The sequence below is a fragment of the Onychomys torridus genome, chromosome 7 (assembly GCF_903995425.1).
Source record: "Onychomys torridus chromosome 7, mOncTor1.1, whole genome shotgun sequence".
Taxonomy (NCBI): Eukaryota; Metazoa; Chordata; class Mammalia; order Rodentia; family Cricetidae; genus Onychomys; species Onychomys torridus.
In genome coordinates this window covers 50,132,263-50,153,972 of record NC_050449.1, presented here as the reverse complement: position 1 = coordinate 50,153,972, position 21,710 = coordinate 50,132,263, and the positions used below count along the sequence as shown (strand labels likewise).

The 21,710-nt window shown below is 52.2% G+C and overlaps 1 protein-coding gene across 4 annotated transcripts in view; it reads left to right on the top strand.

Annotated features, from left to right (window-relative positions):
* Lingo1 (leucine rich repeat and Ig domain containing 1) overlaps positions 1-21,710 on the top strand; it is a 185,020-nt gene that overhangs the window by 62,632 nt on the left and 100,678 nt on the right. For 2 of the 4 annotated variants that reach the window (XM_036192326.1, XM_036192329.1), the window contains exon 3: positions 10,534-10,578. The exons of the other annotated variants lie outside the window; for them this stretch is intronic. The gene's annotated coding sequence lies outside the window, so the exon portion shown is untranslated. The remainder of the gene's footprint in view (positions 1-10,533; positions 10,579-21,710) is intronic. 4 annotated transcript variants of the gene reach the window in all.

Below are 21,710 nucleotides of genomic sequence, written 5' to 3'. Positions count from 1 at the left end.
GTGCGGGCCTTCCCCTCAGCGGTGAACACTCCCAGGGCCATTCGGAGAACTGTGGGACCTTGGTAGGTTGGCCACGCCCACAGGCCGAGGGACTCTCACATCCTCTTCCTCTGCAGTGATACTGCAAAGTGGATTTCTCTTTCGTGTTACGGAAGGGGAAACTGAGTCTCAGAGCGGCCCAGGGACATGAATTTGGGTTATCACCTGACTCGAAAGACAGTTTCTTTGCTCTTTGGAAAACTCTGCCTGCCTATGGGAGAAGAGTGGGAAGTACAGCTTGTTCAGAGGGTGAGGTGGTGTGAAAACCATGACCTCCTTAGAACAGCTCTGAGAGCCTGGACTCAGGAGAGCTTCACACCTCTGGGCACAGCAAAATCCACCCCGAGGTCCTGCAGCCCCCGGAGTAGCCTTTAGCTCGACACGTGTTGCCTGAGCCTCACAGTGAATGCAGGTGTCGTTCACTGTCCCCCTGCACCCCCTTTCTCTGCTGACGCGGTAATGGCAATGACTGAAGACGCGTTTTTCTCTGGGATAGTCACACTTTATTGAGAAACTTCAACGCCTCTGAACCCTGGGCGGGACGATGTTTCCTTCTAACGGTGACATTTTGGGCATGGTGACAGTGCGTGGAGTTGCTGGGTGGGAGTGGGGGGTTTGGCTTGGTATCCCGTAGAGCCTAAGTTTTAGGCCTTCCCCACTCCCCTCCCCCACATCCCTTAGTGCCTGCTCTTGGGCAGGTCAGTGTCTTCTTGATTCGACTGAGGGATTTATTCTGAGGCCTGGAGTTGGCCAGCGTTCCGCATAGGCAAGGCCAGCGTCTGAGCCCTGCTGCTGAAGCAGTACAGACTTGCTGGGCAAAGCAGAGGAGTGCTAGACCTGGGTGCGGAAACCGGAAGGGGGCTCTTGGGCCCTGCTCAGCCCTGAGTGTCCGCTGATGCTTGGCTGTTAAGGTAGAGGTAGAAAAAGAGGACACGTGGGCCATACTGGGCCTGGTGAGGGAGCAGGGTGAGTCGGCTGGGGGTCTGGGATTGGTGCTCTGGACCAGGAGACAGGACAGTCAGGGTTTCTTCTTGGAGACACAGGATGCTTGGTTAAGGGAGGGTTTAGAGGAGGGCTTCTCAACCTTCCTAATGCGGCGACCTTTTAACACAGTTCTTCATGTTGTGGTGACCCCCAACCATAAAATTATCTTTGTAGCTACTTCATAACTGTAATTTGGCTACTGTTATGAATCATAATATAAATAGCTGTGCTTTCTGATGGTCTTAGGCAACCCACAGGTTGAGAACTTCTGGTTTAGAGAATTCTGAAGGAGAGGCCATGAGGGTGAGGCTGGAGCCTGGCTTCTGCTTCCCTGTGTGTGTTTGGGTAAGTCTGCACCCGCTCTGGTCCCAGTTTTGCCATCTGTATGATGGGGGTTTGGTCTGTACCGGCCAATCCCTGGACCCCTTCAGCACCTGCCATCCCTGATTCTATGGAAACCCAGAGAAGGGAGTAAACCTGGGGTGCTCCCTGGGGCCCGAGGCATTGAGTGGGTAGGAGGCAGATGTATTTGCTGTTGTCTGCTGCAGCCAGCACATTCATTAAGCATCTCTAAGATGGATACACCCCCCAGTTCACCTGGCACGCGAGTCTCGGGATTTATTTCTTCCTGAATGGTATCATCCATCATGCTAGCTCTGCTGCCAGCAGGTATAGCCAGCTCCCACCTGAGCTCTTGCAAGGCAGGGGCCTGTTATTTTTCAGGCAGGGCTCCCCTTCCTCACAGGAGTGCTTGTGTACCTGACCACCCTTCACCTCAGTGATGTGGAGGTAGGTCTGCCTTTTAGGTGTACCCTACATCAGACCACAGGTACAGGGTCCTCGGAGGGGTATGAGGACAATCAGAGTTGGCTTCTTGGAGAACATGGCAACACAGGCTTTCAACCTAACAAAAGTAGTTGGGTAGGAGTCAGAGAGGGAGAAAGAGAAGGAGTTGCTTACGGCATGGACTGAGAGAATGGTGGGCCCCAACGCAGTAAACTGGAAGACACTCTTGGTTCACATGTACTTACAGGGGGTTCTGGGCAATGCCTATTGATTGACTGATCTTCTCCCCTATCCTTATACACTTCTGTTTCTTTAGGCTCAAGTGCTCTATACCCTTCTCAGGTGGTTCTGGAACCACCAGTCATCATATACTGACCTCCATTCACACACAATTGTTTGCCCATCCCACCCCCACCCCATCCCAATCCCTGGCCGATGCACGTGAAGTATGGCAACTAGGTGACCTTGGAAAGCCATTTGGTTCTTTTGAGCCTCAAGACCCCTTTCAAGTTGGCTCAGTTTCCTGTATATGAGATGATTGGCATAAGGCCCGGCTTTCAGCGACTTATTCTTGTGCATGTGGGTCTCCTCCCACCTTAGGAGGGGTCTCCAGGCCTCACTCTAAGGAGGGCATCTGAGGGGGGCATCCTCCCAATGATGACCAGCTCAGTGGGGTGCATAGCAGTGGGTATGGACATTAGTGGGGGTGTTTGGAAGGCAGGAAAGCTTGGTCCAACTATGGTGCATTGGTTGGAGGATCCTGAGCAGCTGTCTAGCTGTGCAGCAGCTGTCCAGCTGTGCATCCTGACTGCAGCACTTACCAGCTCTTTGTGCTTGACCTTGCTGGAGGAGGCATTAAGCCCCTGTCTTGATTCCCCCCATGGAAGGGTCTACGCTGCACTGACTTTGTAGTGTTGCAATGGTTAATGAGCCCATGCTTGTGATGTCCTAGGTCAGTGCTATGAAGTCACTTAGAAAGTGAGCCATGACTGGCAACCTCAGTGAGTTGAGGGTTGGCCTGTGGCTGGGGACTGGCTGCTAAGGAAGGCTCAGGGTCCAGGCTGACACCTGTTTGATTCCAGAACTCTGCTTGGGGCAGTCCAAGTGTCTACTAGAGACATCTAGTGTCCAGCCAGTGTCGTAGCCTCATCTGGACCAGGTCTTGTCCAGAGACTTCTCTTGAGGCTTATTGAGGGCAGGACCTTCTCTCACCTGTGGGTCCAATGGGACCCAGAGCACTGGGACCACATAGTAGGAGCTCAGAAACACTTTTCTGTTGGCTGTATGTTTTGGTGGGTAAAGGAGGGACTCTTAGCATTCACTGCACAAGCCCACTAGCTCCCCTTTTATGTGGTCAGTTGGGAGGACCCAGCCCTGACTCCCAGAAGCACCCCTGCAGCTCCTTGATGTCCACCCACTGTCTGACCTGAAGCTCTTCTCCCGGGGAGCTGGTAGTTTGCTCCCCGCTATAGTGGCAGCAAATCTCAGCCTCTTTCCTGAATCCAGCTGACTTCCCAATGCTTGATAATGGGAGACTAAGTCCCCAGCCACCCGACTCCATGTCTTTACCTCCGCTTTTCTAGCGAACTATAATTTGACCGTGGAAAGACTCAGAAGGCAAGAGAAGCAAAGTTGCTCCCCACTCTACCCCAAGTGGGCTGTCCAAGAACCTTGGCCTGGTCCCTATGTTCCCTACTCATCCCTTTAGAAAGGCACAGGGTAAGCTGGGCCATGGTGGTGCATGTCTTTAATCCCAGCACTAGGGAGGCAGAGGCAGGTGGATCTGAGTTCAAGGCAGCATGGACTACAGAGGGATTTCCAGGACAGCAAGGGCTACACAGAGAAGAGAAACCTTGCTTCGAAAAACAACAACAACCACAAGAAAAGAAAGGAAGGAAGGAAGGAAGGAAGGAAGGAAGGAAGGAAGGAAGGAAGGCACAGGGTACAGGTCAGAGGGCACAGACTAGGGATCACAGGCTAGGAAGGCTGAGCGTTGATTCTCCTTGCTCCCAAGTCTGGGCCACTTCCTGTCCTTCTTCACCACCTGGGGATGGGAGTTATATTCCTGCTCTTATACAGGTTATGGTGGTACCCTCCGTCCCTCTGTCCAGCCCCTAACGAACTCTGGGTGCTCATTCCTGGAACAAGTGGACAAATGTGCCAAAGGTAAGCTGGTGATGGATGAAGGGAGGGCAGGCTGAGGGAGGGCAGGCAGGAGACTAGAGAGAAAGGGGAACCCCGCCTGTCCTCCAAGAGCCCCTTCTAGTTAGAGATGGGCTGGTGCAGGCAGCTAAGGCTGGACACTCCACGGTGCTCCCTCTGGTGAAGTTAACTGCTCATTCATCTCTCTTATCCTTCCGTGGGTTCTGTCTCTTTCATACAGGTGAAGGAGGCCCTGATCCAACTCAGATACTCCTGAAGGGCTTCTCCTAGTCCCTTGCTATGCCCTAGGCTGTCTTGTAAACCTGTGGGGTTCATAGGATGAGCTGGCAGCAAGGGACTTCATGAATATATGTATATTCCTTTGGTGGCCAGCTTTTCTCCAGTCTTGGCCAAAGGTAAACCTTCAAGCCCCTGTCTCCTTCAATGTTGTGTCATCCTTGGAATTTGTTTCCCTTGGCTATGTTGTGACCTCATCACATCCTGTGGGCTGAATACAAGTTCAGAATTTGCAGGTTTCCTGGCTGGGAGCTGTGTGACTTCTCTGTCCTGTTTTGTTACAGTGGTCAGTAGCTTTGCCTTCACACAGACCTGGGTTGTATTCTGTCTCCACCATGAGCAACCCACCATGGATCCTTGGTTAGTCATTCTAACTCAAGTCTCAGTTTCCCCTCTGTAAAGGGAGTTATAGGTGCCCATCTCAGAGGGCTTCTCAGAGGGCAGGTGGCGTACTGACAGTACTCTACAAGGCTCTATGCATATTGGCTGCAAGAAGCTGCATGGGGAGTCTGGGCCTCCTCCCAACTCAGGGACTTCTGAAACTATGTCCAGCCTCCCTCACACTTGGTAGTACTTTTGCCTCCTCCGAGCTGGCATGGGGAGGGGGTTCAGCAAGGTTGGCTAGGTTCCCTGGAGCAGACCTTCTCCTTGGACTAGTCATAGACTTACCCCTGTACCACAGCGCCTTCTGTCTGATGTAGAGCCCAAACCTCTCTCTGTCTCTGTCTCACCAGCCTCATCTCTTCCTCTGAACCTAGGGCTCCTTCAGGCCCCCATGGTCTCTGTGTCTGCTGAAGCCTTGGCAAGTTTTCCAGGTTTGCATGGAGGCCAGAGCTTCTGCTTCTAGAAACAGGACAGGACTAGTTTGCACTGGTTCCTGCTCCTCCAGGTTCCCCTGGTGCCTGCCCTCCCAGGAGGCTGCCTGGGGAAGCTGAGGTGGGAAGGAGCTTGCCTGTAGAACCACAAGGTCAGTTTCTTTCTTTCTTACTGCCAGCCAGAGGCTCTGTGGGAGCACAGGCCACAGACCTTCCTGGGTGGCCAGGCCAGCTGCCTGTGGGACTGCAGGGGCCTGGGATGAGGATTTCTGTGAAGGGGAGTTGGGGGTTTTCCTGGGCCCACAGCCCTTTGTTTCCCTTGAATTCTGTATCAGAGGGTGCCAGAGATTAAGCTGGTCCTCAGAGTCCAAGAGCAAAGGATAGAAAATCAGAGAGGTTTCCAGACATTCATTGAGATAAGAGCTACCAAAGAAGCATTGAGCTGCATCGTAAAAGGCGCACTGGGTTTAAGGAGGCCTGGCAGGCAGAGGGCATGTGAGGCAAGGCTTTGGGTGCTAACTAAATTGTGGTCTCCACCTGCAAGTGGAGAGCGCCAGGTGAGGGGCCCCACTGAGTTGCATGCTCCCTGCTCCTCCGCAGCCTGATAGTCTCATTGTCCTTTGGCTCTGACTACAAGGACACTTTCTTAGAGAGGCCTTCCTTGATCACTGCCATACACTGGGGGCTCCCTGGCCTTTCCTATAAAGCTCTTTCCTGTGCGGTCATTGCCTCTGTCACCGGGCTTTTATAAAGTTCTTTAGGACAGGGATCTCAGGGCTTGGTGGTCCCAGCCCAGTGCTTGGCACAGAGTAGGGATGTACTAAACAGCGGTGAGAAATGGGTAGGACACCAGCTGAGGAGCTGCCAGGCAGGAAGAGGTGGGGCTGAGGGGCTGATGGGACCCCAGTGAGGTGTGCACAATGCCCAGGGAGGGGGGTGCCGTGAGCTGGGCTCCTTTGTGTCTTTAGGCAGCTCTTTAAAGAGCTGTTTGCAGGAACAAAGGCCACACAGCTGCCAGTGCCTCAGTGGGCGGTTGGCCTGCCCAAGAGCAGTGGACTGAGCCAACTTGTCACCGCCCCCTCCACCCCAGGCAAGCTGGTGACTCTGGGGAGTGGAGCCAGCCATGAGGCTGGGGGCTGGGGGAAGCAGGACCATTGGTGGGCCCAGTCCTGACCTCACGAAAATTATTTTTTTCAAACCTGCAAGAGAAAGGGGATATTTTTAACCTTGTTCCATGAAGGCATCCCAGGGGAGCAGGGAGGGGAAGGAAGCAGAAGCCAAGCTGGGGGAGGGGCAGAGAGCAGGACTGGGGGCTTCCAGAGAGCCCCCCACCCCCCGAGAACAGCTTTTCCCCCCTTTGTCCCCAGCCCTGTTAAATTTTTTAAAAGCTCCAAACAGCAAGAGGGACAGTGGAGTTCATTATATCGAGTTATCTCCTCTGTTCCAGGCGAAGATCAATCTTCGGAGTCTTGCAGCTCCAAGGGGGAAGGGAAGAGAAAGAAAATGGGAGGCGAAGGGAGGAAAAAAAACTCCCTGGACCAATTTCCGCTGGCTAACACGATTACCCGGCTGCCTGGCAGCAGCGCCAGCTGTTGGCAGGCATGCTGGCCCCCCGCCAGCCTCGCTCAGCTGCCGGCTGCCCCAAGGCTCCCTCCTGAGTGGGGTGGGTTGGCAGGTGTGAAAGCCCCACATGCCCCTCAGTTGGGGCTGCTGAGTGTGGCGTCCAGGGATGCTGCAAGCCCCACTGGTACCTGCTGGCACCCACTGCTCAGCCTATGCCACAGACCAGGCTGTGCCCAGTGTCCTGCCATGATGAGTGTGCCCTCTGACTCCTTCCCACGGGAGACTTCTTCTTCAGAGAGTAAAATCACGGAGATGGCTCCAGCTTATGTATTCGTCCACTTCTTCATTGGTTCATTCCCTCAACAAATAGTTCCTGAGTATTCACACTTGGCAGCACACAGTACACACAGAAGTTCAGAGGCGAGCAAGGTGCCTGCGGTCTGTGTTGAGAAGGGGACAGACAAGGGGCAGGTGGGACACACATAGACAAGCAGAAAAAGGCCAGGATAATGCTGTGAAAGTGAGTAGCCGGTGTGTCCAGGCATTTTACTTGGGAGGGTCGAGGGGAGGAGGGAGACCCGTCTGAGGGAGGGGCTTTGCGTCAAGAGGAGTAAGATGTCTCCAACCTGAGGCTGGCCCAGCTGAAGGACAGAAGTGGTGGGAAAGGAGTTCTGATAGTGGAGGAGGCGCCAGAGGCTTTAGGAGGAGGTTGCTGGTGTGGGACAGTCGTGGCGGGGTGTGCGTGACTCTGCTGTGCTGGTTTGAACTGTTGTCCACGTGAGGTGCCCAATTCCGGCAGGGCAAGGGCAGAGCGGAGCAAAAGGTAGCTGACTGAGTCGTCAGGGCCTGGATGTGTTTGAGGAAAAAAATTGATAGCGGCTGGTGATGATGACTTGGGTGTGGGTGTGTGGGATAAAGAGGAGTCAAGGTGGAGGGAGATGTAATTTTGGGTTAAAAATGAAGTGTTCTATGTTGGACAGGGCTGTTAGGAGAGTAAGTAGAGATGACAAATTGGCTCCGAGCTCTAGAGCTGTGCTCAGGAGACTGGGGCTAGCACGATGGAGCTGGAGGCAGAGCTGTGGATAAAGTCCAGACCTGTGAAAGCAGCCAAGGGATGAGTGGTCAGGAGAGGGAAGAGAGCCCATGGACACTGTGGCCTCCAATGTTTGGAGTGAGAGTGGCCAGAGGCTAGCCCTGGGAGGCCAGAGATAAGTGTCTCCACATGGAAGAAGCCATCAGCACATCGGATGCTGTCCAGATCTTGGGGACCACCGGTCTGGCCAAACAGCTTCTGGGCATCTTGATAAGACTGTCTTATGGAGTGGAAAGGACCAGAGCCTAGCTCCAGAGAGGGCTGAGAGATACTAGCCAGAACTGTACTGAAGACCGGAAGAGATGAGAGTTGTGTCTTCTCCCTCCCTCCCTCCCTCCCTCCCTCCCTCCCTCCCTCCCTCCCTCCTCCCTCCCTTCTTCCATATAATTAACTCTTCCTTCCATATAACTCTTTCCTTTTAATCTCTCTGATTTGTAGGATTTTTTTTTTCTCTCTAAAATGGAGACATCATCTCAGATATCACTGGATATGAGTCTCACTGTGTAGTTCTAGCTGTCCTGGAACTCACTCTGTAGACCGGGGTGGCGTTGAACTCACAGAGATCTGTCTGCCTCTGCCTCCCGAGTGCTGGGGTTAAAAACATGCACCCAGCTGGAACTAATCTTAAGCACATGTTCTCAGGGGAAATTAGATAACAGTATATCAGCACAATAAGTTTTTGGAGGGCATTTTGGCAACAAGTAGACAAATTTAGGGTGTGTATATCCTTTGTCCGACCCTTTGGGAACTTGCCTAGAGAAGTGCTTACATATACACACAAGGAAGCAGGGTTCCTTCCACACCCACCATCCAGTAAGTAATGTGCGAAACAAAAAGTTGAAACCCTTCAGGCATACATCCTTGGGGTTCCTGGTCATCTGGAGAGGGTGTGCCCCCTTGTGGAGGAGCACAGTGTAGCATGTGTGATGCTCCCAGGCCCCTTAGTGTTTGCCTGCTCTCTAACTAGAAATCCTTGGGTAGCTCATCAATCACCACTAAGTACTCCAGTGTCCCCTGAATAGTGCTTTTCAATGGTCCTGACGCTGAGACCCTTTAATACAGTTCCTCATGTTGTGGTGACCCCCAACCATAAAATTATTTCCTTGCCACTTCATAACTATAATTTTGCTACTGTTGTGAAACATAATAAAATATCTGATATGCAGGATATCTGACACAGAATCCCCAAAGGGTCACAACCCACAGGTTTAGAACTGCTGCTCTAGGGAATAATGGCCTGAGTGGTATCATGTCAAAAACATGCTATGAAGACCAGCAGGGTTAACACGTGGCGCTCTCAGCCTGCTGGGTGGTGCACAGTAGGTACTGAGTGAGTACAAGCAGCTTGACGTTCTTTGAGGAGATGGAAAGATCTATAATACATTGTGGAAGAACACAGGAGCTGTGTACCCCAGAGTAGACCTTGCGTGTGCACCTCTCTACAGGTGCACATATACCCCAGAGTAGACCTTGCATGTGCACTGTGCATGTGTACCCCAGAGTAGACCCTGTGTGTGTACTGTGTACATGTACCCCAGAGTAGACCCTGCGTGTGCACCTCTCTATGGGTGCACATGTACCCCAGAGTAGACCCTGTGTGTGCACCTCTCTATGAGTGCATGTGTACCCCAGAGGGCACTTAGTACCTCTGAGAAGTGGCCTAGAAAAGGAGTTTTTTTAAAATTGTACTTGAATAATAAAACAATACTCTGTAATAATGGAAATTTAGATTTTTGTTTGTTTGTTTGCTTGTTTGCTTTGAGACAGGGTTTCTCTGTGTAGTCCTGGCTGTCCTGGATCTCACTCTGTAGACCAGGCTGGCCTTGAGCTCAGAGCTCTGCCTGCCTCTACCTCCCCAGTGCTGGGATTAAAGGTGTGCATCACCACCACCATCTGGCTTGGAAATTTAGATTTTTACCTCCTCCTGGAAGTCTTCTAGGACTGCACCAGATCAGAGCCGTCTACTATAGACCTGTGTTTGGAAAGCACACCCTCACCCCACCGCCATGGCTGCTTTAAGTTAAATGTGATTTGTGCTTGTGTGTATTCTTAGCCTTTGAACTTCCTGAGTCTAGACTCTGCTTTGCAAGTACATGTTCTAGGTACAAACAACTAGAACGTTCAGAAACAGAGGTTGTTCAAATGGGACTCCAGATGGCAATGCTAGCACCCAGGAGAACCTGCTTGAAATGCAGATTCTCAGGCCCACCCAGGACTCATTGCTCATTAACTCCAAGGGTGGCAGCAAGCTGTGTTTGCTCAAGCCCTCTGGCTCTGGATGTACCTGCTTGTACTGATGGGTAAAGGGCCAGCCCAGAGTCACAGGGTGAGCCAGTGGCATAGCTGAATTGGGCTGGGTCAGGGTGCCAGGCATAGGTGGGCCTTAGCTCTCTATTCCTGCCCATTCTCCTGGGCTCCTTTGGGCCATGGGCCACATTTGGCCTTGAAAGGCAATTTGAGGCCTGGCCCTTTGTGTCCAGGCACCAGACAACTGTCCTTGCTGCTGTGGGTAGTCCGGGTGAGGTGGGGTGGGATGGGGTAGGGTGAGGGCCGCTCTCCTGGTCCAGTTCACACTTCTCAGGGCTCATGTGGAGCTTGGGCTGGCCTGAGCAAGCCCTCAGATCCCAGTCAGCAATGGTTCTGACCTGATACTTGTTTTATTCTGTGAGATGGACCTGGCATCTTTGCACAGCCTCTCTCCTGCCTCTTCTGCCCTGGGGCACTGGAAGTCCAGGCTAAATGGAGGGCTTGGGTGAGGCAGACTGCAGGGTAGGTCTGGGTGTCCCTCACCTCTTCCCTGGTGTTTCTCTGCAGGAGTCCTGCTGAGGACCTGTGAGCCTGGAGTGAGGCCTGAGAGAGGTGAGCCGTCAGCCCCCTGCTGTCCCCCTCCTCTTCTATGTTCTAAAGGCTGTCTTTGCTTCCTCAGCCATGTTGGTGGTGGGGGGAGTTGCTGAGATAGTGAGTGAAGAAGAGAGCAAGGTTTGGAGATAGCTTGGGGGTGGGAAGGTTGCTCAAAGTCTACTGAGGCTAGGCTGATGGGTAATCAGGGCCCAGGACACCAGCCAGCAGCAAGGCCTCTCTGTTAAGGAGAGAGCAGAGCTCTGAGCCCCCATGTAAGAGTAAGCTAATGAGGAAGCTAGGGCTAGGGATTGCCTGGCTTTGTGTGGGGGGTGGGGTGGGGCTGCGGGGGGGGGGTGTCTTGTGCTGAGATCAGTAAGCACTTTGAGGATTCCATCTCTTTCTCGTGAGCACTGCTGGCCTGGGGAAAGCCAGGAGACTGAGGGCAGAAGCTTGGCTGAGTCCTTGTCCAGACTCCAGGACACACTTGCAGACTTGGGGTTTTAATTTCCCTTCAGAGCCTGAGTGTGTCTGCTGACTCAGCCTGGCCTCCACATGGTAAGCCAGCAGGAGAAGCTATGGAGTATGGTAACTCCCGAGCCTGGCAGGGGTGACTAAGGTCACAAACTGAGGGCCAAGTTTCACACCTCTCTGTGACCCGACTTCTCCATTTTCTGGTGGGTCAAAGGGGGCTTCTGAGAATCAATCCTCCTGGATGTTACTCTGTGTAGAGAAGGCCATGCACACAGTTGGTGCTCAATAAACAGTAAAACACACACACCGGTTGCTAAGCAACCTGAGGTGTGGGGAGAGAGTGATGGCCTGAGGGTCAGGGAAAGCACAGCCTTCTGTAGCTGAGCCCTCTGCCAAGGCCTCCTGAACAGAGATTCGCTCTGTGGAGGGATCCAGGCTGCCTGCCTGGAGGAGGGGCAGTAATTGTTACTAATTTGCATGCTCAATCACCTCTTTTTAAGTCTTCAAGAAACCTTTCCAGACTTTAATTAGCTCATTCGTCTTAGCAACAACAATCTTGGGAAGGAGCGGTTTGTTCCTTTCTTAGAGGTAGGGGAGCCAAAGCTGTGGGTAGGGACGGAACCCAGTGGTGAGGTAGGCTGTAGCCTGAGTCCCTACTCCTGGCTCAGAGCCACAGGGTGTGTGGGAGTTGGGGCCGTCAGATCCTAGAGAGAGTGAGCATACACAAGGGGCCAGACCACAGCCATCCTGGCTTCTGTCCTTCATGGATGTGGCCTGCTTGTCTCTCCTCTGCATTTGGACCCTGCCAGCCCCTCCTGTGGTAGTGTGCCTCCTCTGATAGGCCACTTTGCCTATCTTGCTTGCTAAGCCACCCTTGGTGTCCCTTCTTAAGGTGGCTGAACAGCCCCAGCCCTGCTTAGTTGGGTGCACTCAAGCTACCGGTACTTGTCCCAAGTGGGTTTCTGGTGGTGGTCACTATGAGGAAGGATGGGAAATGGGCAGGGAGGTCACGTGAGGAGCCCACGGATGTGTGGGATTCGGAAAGCATGGATGTTGTGTGGGGCAAGGGATCAGGGAACAGGCAGGGTCAAGTCTACAGGGCTGTCAACATTGCTGGATAGGGCTTCGAGCAATTAGTGGGCTGGCCCCTCGAGACCTCTGAGACAAAGATGACTGCATGCTGGATAGTGCCCAAGTGAGCATGTGTGTGAGAGTGGGCTGAGGGAAGCCTGGAAAGAGGTACTGTGGAAATCCAGGAGTGGTTCCATTAGCATCAGCTAGGGCAAGAAGAGAAGTGTGGGGCATGTGGGGTGTGTGGCTTCCCTCTGCAGTCAAGGCTGGGCCAGAGTTATGCCAAGCTCGGACAGTACTCTGCTTTGTCAAAGCCACACAGGTTTTACAGGTGGACACCTGTCTGAGGGGACCAGATTGGAGGGTTTTGACAAAGGGAGTTGGATACAGACAGCTGAGCCCAGGAGGGTTAGTGATAGGAAGGAAGTTCAGCCGGTGGGGTTGCGGGCACTCTCGACCTCATCCTTGCGACATGGCTTTCCTGGCCCGACTCTGTGTGGGTCTGAGCTACTGACCTGAGGTAGAGTCACATTCCCTGCTTGGACAGGAACAGAGCAGCGGAAGAGGGTGACAGGCCAGTGCGCTACATTTTTAACTTTAAAAGCTTATTCTGTGTCTGCTTCAAATGCTGCTTTCCTTTTTTTTTTTTTTTTTTTAACCTCAATTCCCCCATCCCAGCAGGGAGACCCATTGTCCTTTCCTGACAGGCCTCTAGCACTGGGCTTTTCCAAGGTCTGGGGGTGGGGGTGGGATGGAGGGACATCTGAGCTGCACAGCTCATAGGGGAGCCCTCAGCCTCTAGGCCTGACTACCTGGCTTCATACTGTCACCACTTAGAAGCTGGGTGACCTTGGGTGTGTTTCCTAGAGTCTTTGTGTATCAGTGTCCCACAAGAGATCTTCTATGATCCGGGTCTCTGAAACAGAGCTGTTGTCACTGCCAGTGTTGGTGGCTGTGGCTCCCTTCACTAGGTGGACAGCAGAGTCAGTTCAGGAAGGACTGAGTGATGTGTGATCACCCTGGGTACCACGGTTTGGTTGGGAAGGTGACTCTTGCCTCTCTGCCTTCCTCTTGCTGTCAGTTGCTCAGAAGCTTCCAGGAGCAATGCTAAGCAAGAGGCGCATGGTGTAAGGTTGGACAGCACTTGTGCTTTCCAAGACAAATGTCCTAAGCCAACGAGGTAGAGGTGATACAAAAGGGTGGAGTCTGATGGCAAGATGAAGAGACTCCTTTCCTGAGTACAGAGAGGTGTCCCTGGTGATAATGAGGTGGGGCTGAGGGCTCTGACCCACAGAGGAGGGAGAAGAGGGGACAAGAATGACACATTTCACATACCACCCAGCCTAGGCTCTTCACACATCATTTGTTCCTCGTGCATGCATGCATGTGGTAAGGGTTTCCCATATGCATAGCGGTAAGGGTTTTCCACATGCATAGTATGGTACCATATGGAGAAGGTGCTAACGCCAGGGGCAAAGGGCATTGAAGCCATTCAGGTCCTGTGCTTCAGGACCCCAGGAACAAAGACAATTTTCACTTCTGGCCCTAGGTGTCCTGGATAGTTATCTGCATGGGTGGGGATGGACCTATATGTGTGTACTGGGGAGATGCTGATCTCCCCCCCCACACACACACACCCGCCTGCCCAGCAGGAAGCACTGAGCAGTGGGAAGCTTTTTTCCATCTTCTACAGTGTGAGCCCTGGGCAGCTCCCACAGCCTAGCCTGTTACCTGGATCCTGTATGCTTTCCCTGTACCTGGCTCCTCTTTCTGCCCAGGCCCTCGCCATGTGTCTCCCAGGAGGGAGAGGTGCCCTGGAGAGGCAGGAAGACGCTAGAGGATAATAGACGTTATTATGGCAGTGTACGTTGAGTGTGGCCAAGCATCCTTCTCCTGTCTCCTTTGTTCTGCAGCAGAGGAAAATCAGACCAGAGGAGTAGAGTGACTGGCCCAAAGTCACACAGCTGACCTGGTGGGGGGATGGGGCCAACGACAGTTCAGGTCTGGCTTTGCTCCCTGGACAGTCCCTGGAGTTGCTAACAAGAGAGGACCTACCTCGCCCCAGCCACCCTTTCCATTTCTGCTGAGGCCAGGCTCCAGAGAGGTACCGGACAACCATTATGTTAGCTCCCCTGCCATAGGCCCTTTCTGACCCATGTTACAGATGTGGAAGCTGAGGCCAGGAATGGACTCAGGCTTTTCTGAAGTTAGTCTGTTGTTTATCCTCTTGACTCCAGAGAATCTGGTGACAGTCTGGCTAGTCCTTCCACTGCTACAAGTGGAGTATATGTGTCCCACTGTCCCCAGGCCTGCCTCTGCAATGGGAGAGAAAGGGGAACCAGGCTGTGTAAACAGGCAGAGGCAGGGTCAGTCTCTGCACTTGGGGGAAAGATGCAGGGTCATTCTCCTATCCTTTCCGCTGTCTAAACCACCAAGGTGACATGGGTAGCTGCTGAGAACGTAGCCTGTGCAGGCAGTGTGTGCCCTCACACAAACGTACGATTCCAAGTCTCTGCCTCAGTTTCTGCATCTGAAAGGAGAATGGTAGTAGTACTCACTTTGCAGGACTGCTAGAAGATTGTTAGTCAACTTAGGGAAGCAATAACAGAATGCCAGAGACTAGGTAACGTGTGCCTCTGTGTCTGTCTGTCTGTCTCTGTCTCTGTCTCTGTCTCTGTCTCTGTCTCTCTCTCTCTCTCTCTCTCTCTCTCTCTCTCTCTCTCTCTCTCTCTCTCTCTCTGGTGTCCATATAGGTATATGCACTCTGTACATGTCCATATAGGTATATGCACTCTGTACACGTCCATATATGCATATGCACTCTGTACATGTCCATATATGCGTATGCACTCTATCTATACATGTGGAGTCCAGAGTTCAATGCCAGGTGCATTTCTTGATCACTCTCTATGTTTTTGTTTGTTTTGTTTTGTTTTGTTTGTTGTTTTTTTGAGACAGGTTTCTCCTGAACCTGGAGCTATTTTAGCTGGGCTAGCTAGTTACCAGGCTCCTGGGATCCACCAATCTATCTCCTCTTAGGGTTACAAATACCATGTCTGGCTTTTACTTGGGTACCGTAGACCCAAACTCAGGTCCTGATGCTTGCACAGCAAGATCTTTATCCATTGAGCTGTCTTCCCAGTCTGCCAGGATGGGTTATTTATTTATCAAGAAAGAGACAGTTGTGTCTGTTAGCACAGGCCTATAATCATAGCTGCTTAGAGGCTGAGGCAGGAGGATCATGAGTTGAAAGCCTGAGTGAGTACAGGTCAGCCTGGGCAACTTATTGTCTCAAAATAAAGTAATATTAAAAGGACTGTGGATATGGATCAGTAGATGAGTGCTTATTTATCATGTATGAGAGCCCTAGGTTAATTCCCAGCACCAAAAATGGAAGAAAAATCTATTTTCTATAGTTCTGGAGGCTAGGATGTCAAAACTGAAGGGGCCTGGAGACTGGAGATACAGTTCAGGGGCAGATTACTTGCCTAGCATCTGGATTTAACTTCTAGAATAAAAACAACAACATGCACACCCGAGATGGGTTCTTCTGCTGTCTCCCAACAGAGCGGTCCAGGGAGTCACGTGACATGACAGTGACAGCTCTCAAAGGCTCTGAGTCTACACTGTTGCTTTGGGGATCATTGCCAACACGGGAAGTTCAGGGACTCACCCAAGTCACAGCATTCCCTTCTGGCTCCCCAAATCTATGTTTTTCTTATATGAACAGTACATTTCCTCCATCCCATGAACTCCAACTCGTTCCCATGTCACCTCCAAAGTGCAAAGCCCAGAGTGTCCCTTGAATCAGATATGGACAAGACACAGGGAATAACCCATTCTGAGGCAGCATCTTCCAGCCCTGGGAAGATCAAGCAAGCGGCCCACTTGCAAAGCACTGTGAGGACCAGGCATTGGATGGACACTACATCACCAAATGGAGAAACGAACACAAAGAAGGAACTGGTCCCAAGCAAGTCCAAAAGCCACCAGGAAATCATCCTTCCATTTTCAAGCTGGTTAGTCATCTCCTTTGATGTCACTTGCCACACCCTAGCCAAGCCGGGCAGGGGCTGGGCCTTCAAAGCTTCAGATAGCTTTGCTCCAACCAGCCAGCCACCCTCATGGGTTGGTGTCTCATGTCTGTGGCTTCTTCAAGTTGGGGCTGGCTGCACTCTAGAGGTCCTTTGGTCCTAGGTGGTTGGAAGCTGCTTCACTGCCTCTTCTTCTCTAGGCATTACTTGAATTGGAGCTCCCCATGGGCTTTACCTTGTGACAGATCTCTGTCTGGGAACCCAAGGCTTTTGCATTCTACATAGATATTGCCAAAGCTTATGTCTTGTACCTTCTGGAGTGGCGGGCTGAGGCATACCGGGGTCCACTAGAGACCTGACTGGCACAGTCATCAGGTTTGTGCTGATATTTGGGTAGATGGGTCCTGAGGTAGTAAAGGGCTATGATTGCTGAAGCACCTCGCTGGAAATGTCACTTTCATGGTCCTCAATGTCTCCAGGAGCAGGTCTCCCCTGCCCTTAACAGCCTCACATAGTCACTTGGCCACGCCCTCAGCCCTGTCTCCCAAACGTGCTTTCCTGTTCTCCATCTACCAGGCTGCAGTCTCAGGTTTACTCCAGCCTCCCTCTGGATGCTCAGTTCCTTGTCCCATGGCCCCTTCCTTCCTGCATTCTGCAGCATGATCCAGCAGATACCAGGCAGAGCCCTGAGTGCTTTGGTACCCTTATTTCTGCTGAATATCATGGTCCATTGTCCTTAGGTCCACTTCCCACAAAGTCTGAGGACACAGACACAGTGCAAGTCCTTACTGTAACCTGGGTACCTTTTCCCTGGTCCCAGGACCTCCTTCCCTGTTCCCGCTGAGATCCCGTCAGAATGGTCCTTCCCATTCTGATGTGCTACACATTCTGTAGCACACAGCTCCATTCCGCTCCCCAACTTCTGTTCTTTCTTCCTGAATGAAGGCCTTTCCTGGCCTCTTCCTCTAAACCCTTGTAACCTTTCTTCACAGCCAGTCCAGAGTCACTGTCCCATCTCAGCACTGTCAGGGCGACACCCCACCTTGCTGGCACTGTCTGTCTTGGTCCATTTAGTGATGACATGGTTCCAGAGTTATTCAGCAAGAAGAGAAGCTTATGTCTTACATTTCTAGAGGTTAGAAGCCTAAGGTGGGAGGGGCTGCGCCTGAGGGAGGGGCCCTTTGCGGCCTCATCCATCATGCCCAGGGGAGTGTACAAACAGCTCTGTATGTGTCATGTGCACTTGGTGAGCTCGGAGCTTTGAGGGCTATAGAATATCCTTCAGTGAGAGCAGGGATCCTCCTGGCTCCTTGAGTAACTAGACACGGAGCCTGCTATAACTTCCTTTCATCCACCCGACTCTTGCCCAATCTATCAGCCCTAGACTTTCTGTTACCTGACCCAGTAGCTGTCAATGAGTCTGGGGTGAAGGTGGAGGACGGACAGCTTATGTATTTAGTAATTGTGTGTTTAGGGGATATATGTACATGTGTGAGGGTGTACTTGCCCGTGTATGAACACGTGAAGGCCAGAGGTCTACCCTGGGGATCTTCCTCTATTGCTCTCTACCATGTTGTTTTAGACAGCATCTCTCACTGGGACTTGGAGCTCACCATTTTGGCCAGACTGGCTGGCCAGAGATCCCCTAGGATCTAACCTGTCTCTGTGCCCACAGCCAGTGCTGGAGTTACAGGCGTGTACCACCACATCCAGCTTTTATGTGGGTGCTGTGGATCCAAACTCAGGTCCTCATGCTTATGCAATAAGCACTTGGCCCACTAGTCCCACAAATTTAGTAATATTTATGCCCATTTTATGCCATTGTGTGTTTGTGAAGGTTTCCAAGCACACGTGTCACAATACAAAGATAGACGCAGTCTGCGGTAGAGAGGAACAGACTGTAACAGAGAAGACGAGACATCAGAACATGGACTCACAGAGTAGGATGCTGGCTGTGATTCTTGGTAGCCAGGGTGGAAAGGGAATAGGAGTTAAGTGTTTGTGTTGCCCACAAGAGAAGAACGGCACAGAGACCCTGAGAAGGATGGGCTTCCTAGGAAGAAGGGCTACTGGGGTCAGGGACATGGCAAGTGATTGCCAGCCCCGCTATGCTGACCACCCTGGCAGCCTGAGCTGTGGAGAGGGAGGTTTGTGTTGCAGCTTGGGGTGGGGACGGGTCACTGGGAGTCCTTGGTTGGAGCTGGGCAGAGGCCCAAGTGGTGCTTTGTGATCTAGTCACCGGCACTAGAGGGTGTGGTGAGCAGCGGCGGAGCAGGTACCCTCTGGGTTCTGGCTTGCTCCAGGAAGGAGGAAGTTCTTTCTGTACAGGGTACCCTGCCCCAGGCAGAGGCCATCTGACCAGAGGTATGGGCAGGCCTTAGCTCCCAGCTCCCTTGTCCCTGACTCTGGCTTGCCCCATCTATAGCTTGGATCCAAGCCAGCTTTGCTACTTTTTCCTTTCGTCAAGAACTCTGCTCTCCTTACAGCCTGGGTCTGGCCTCTAGGCTCCTACCAGAGCTGGCTCAGCCTTCTCTGTGTGCAGCTCCGCAGGTGCTCGGGGCCTGGGTGAGCCAGCTTTACTACCCCACTGGTGCTGAGGCCCTCTAAGGTTGGTGGACACCTCCCCACCTTCTATCCAGTGCCACCTGGGGTGTGTGTGTGTGTGTGTGTGTGTGTGTGTGTGTGTGTAAGCCTTTCAAGGAAAGAGGGGCAAGGACAAAGCTAGCCGACCATCCGCACCATAGTGGGTGGGCTTCCCCGTATTCAGAATGCCTTCCACATGCTTGGCCAAGACCAGACCTCGAAACGGCCCTGTAAACTAGGACAGCTGTGCATAGCAACAGTCACAACAGAAGCGTCCAGGCCCCTGCTGTGTGCCAGGTGCTGTTCTGAGCATTTCACAGATATTTATTGGTTGAATCCTCACCACACCCCGTGAGCTGTTATTACAGATGCAGAGAGAGGTGAAGGAACTTACCTGAAATTTAACCATCTGTAAAGGGCAGCCTAGGAGGTTGAGACCAAGTCGTCTGGACTCAGTGGAAAGGGAGGGAGGGGCCCCACTTCTTATGACGTCCTGGTCCTTTTTATAGCTGGCTGATCTCCTTTAGTTTGGGAGGAAGCACAATGCCTTCAAGGTTCCTCCATTTTGTGGCATATGACATGATTTTCTTCCTTTTTAAAAGATGAATACTATTCCATCCTATGGGCACACCCATAGCTTATCTGCTCATGGGGGGGGGTAGACTTCCTGCCCGCCCCCCAGTGCTGGAGTTACAGTCATGTACCACCACACCCAGCTTTTATGTGGGTGCTGGGGATAAGTAAACACCAGTGGGCAAATGTCTTTTTAACATCCTCTCTTAGTTTTTTTGGATATCTAACCAGAGGTGGGATTGCTGGTGCTTTAGATAATTCTATTTTAATTTTTGAAGCCACAACCCCTCTGCTACTTCCCAACTGCCTGCACTAATCTACATTCCCACCAACAGTGTGCAAAGTTTTAATTTCACCACATCCTCATCAGCTCTTGGCTAGCACTCTCCTCTTCTATCATCACTGGTGTTGTTTTGTTTTGTTTTGTTTTGTTTTGAGACAAGGTTTTTCTTCATAGCCCTGGCTGTCCTGGAACTCGCTCTGTAGACCAGGCTGGCCTGGAGCTCAGAGATCTGCCTGTCTCTGCCTCCTGCATGCTGGGATTAAAGGCGTGGGCCACCACTCTCAGTGGTCCATCACCACTTTAAAAATATTATTTGTTAGTGTGTGTGTGTGTGTGTGTGTGTGTGTGTGTGTGTGTATGTGTGCATGCTTGTGTAAGTGTGTGTGTATGTGTGTGAGAGCACACAGTTGTGAGCACACATACCATGGTACTCGTGTTGAGGTCAGAGGACAATTTTGCGGAGTCAGTGACCTCCTTCCACTTTCATGTCGGTTCCCGGGGCTGAGCTCAGCTTGCCAGGCTGGCAAAGCAAGAACCTTCACCCTCTGAGCCACTTGCCTGGCCATTACTACTTCATTTATTTCTTTGGGTATGTTTGATTTCAGAAGAACTTCTCATGTAACACAGGCTGGCCTTGAACTTGCTATGTTTTGGAAGATGAATTGAACTCCGGATCCTCCTGCTTCTACTTCCCACTTCTGGATTTACAGCTCCGGGCTGCCACGCCCTCCACAACTACAACACCCACTACATCTGGCTCTTTTCTTCCTTTTCTGAGTAGCAGCTTTTGGTGTCATATCCAAGTTATCACCACCTCCAGCTTGTAAATCTCGACCTGCTGTCTTCTGGGAGCTCTGTGGTTGCTGGTCATGTGTTTAGGCCTTTCAGTGGCTATCAGTGCTTGCTTACTCCTTTCCATACAGTCTCTGTGGATCTCAGGCCCATCCTGAGGACAAGGCCATGTCATTTCCTCCTAGATGGTGGCTGTTGTTCTGGCCCCGAGTTCCTCCTTCCCAGGGCAGTCATGGCTCACAGCCCACTAGGACGGTGTGAACACCATAAGGGGACAGCCTTCTCCTAGTCCCAGATGTCCACTGCCATGGGTGTGGTCAGGAGCTCTGTGACAGGGTGGGGGCTTTGGGAGTTTTTATGTGGGACCAGCAGCCCAGAATCAACTGGACACTTGAAATAATGCTTCACTGTGCACTTTGGGGCTCTGGCTGAAGTCCTGTGGCAGCACAGAGTCCTACACATACCATTGAGAGGTGACTGGCTTTCATCATGTTAATCAGCTAAGTCTCGCAAACCAAGGGGAACTTTGTAGTTAGAAGAATGGTCAAAGGCTTGGGGTGGGGGTAGGGCAGGGCAGGTGGATGGCCACTGGCGTTCCTTAGTCGGGCTGTGCCAGAACTGCCAGGTTGGCGCTCTCAGGCCACTGGCTATGATCAGGAAGTTTCCAGCCAGCTGTTCAGCCAAGGAGTCCACACTGCATGGAAGCCTGGATTTCCCAGCTCTGGCAGGCACAGACTCCATCTCTGGTGGGGCAGCCTGAGAAACGGGGCTCGCAGGCTCCGCCTATCACTTTCTGTGTGACCTGGGCAGGCCTGTCCTTGTCGTGGTCTTCAGTTTCCCCACCTGTAAATGAGCATGGTTCCCTTAGGTGTGAGGGTTTAGACAAGATGGTGGTGCTCAAATCTGTGCCAGTGGCAACACAGATGGAAACTGACCGCCACCCCCCTCACCACCCCCACCCCAGTGCACAAGTCCCTGTTCTGCTTAGGCCCTGTGACGGGAAGCTGGTGGAGCTCACTGGACCTACCTCTGGATGACCACACTCAAGCCAGCTCTGGATATCCCGGAGCAACCCGAAGTCATGAGGATGTGGTTGTGGGGCGGGTCCCTGTGCCATGAAACTCCACATAGTCAGGGTCATCTATGGGGAGGCTCCCAAGGAGACCTGACCTCCAGCTCAACTCTGCCCCAATGGGCCACAAGGACCTACCTACCATCAACCTAATATCTGCCATTCGGGAGGCCAGGGGCATCTTGCAGACCTGCCTAGATGGGCTGTGGTAGGAGGCAGAAGCTTGACCACAGGACAGTCACCTTCTTGAGTGGTGCTCTGGTCAAGGGGG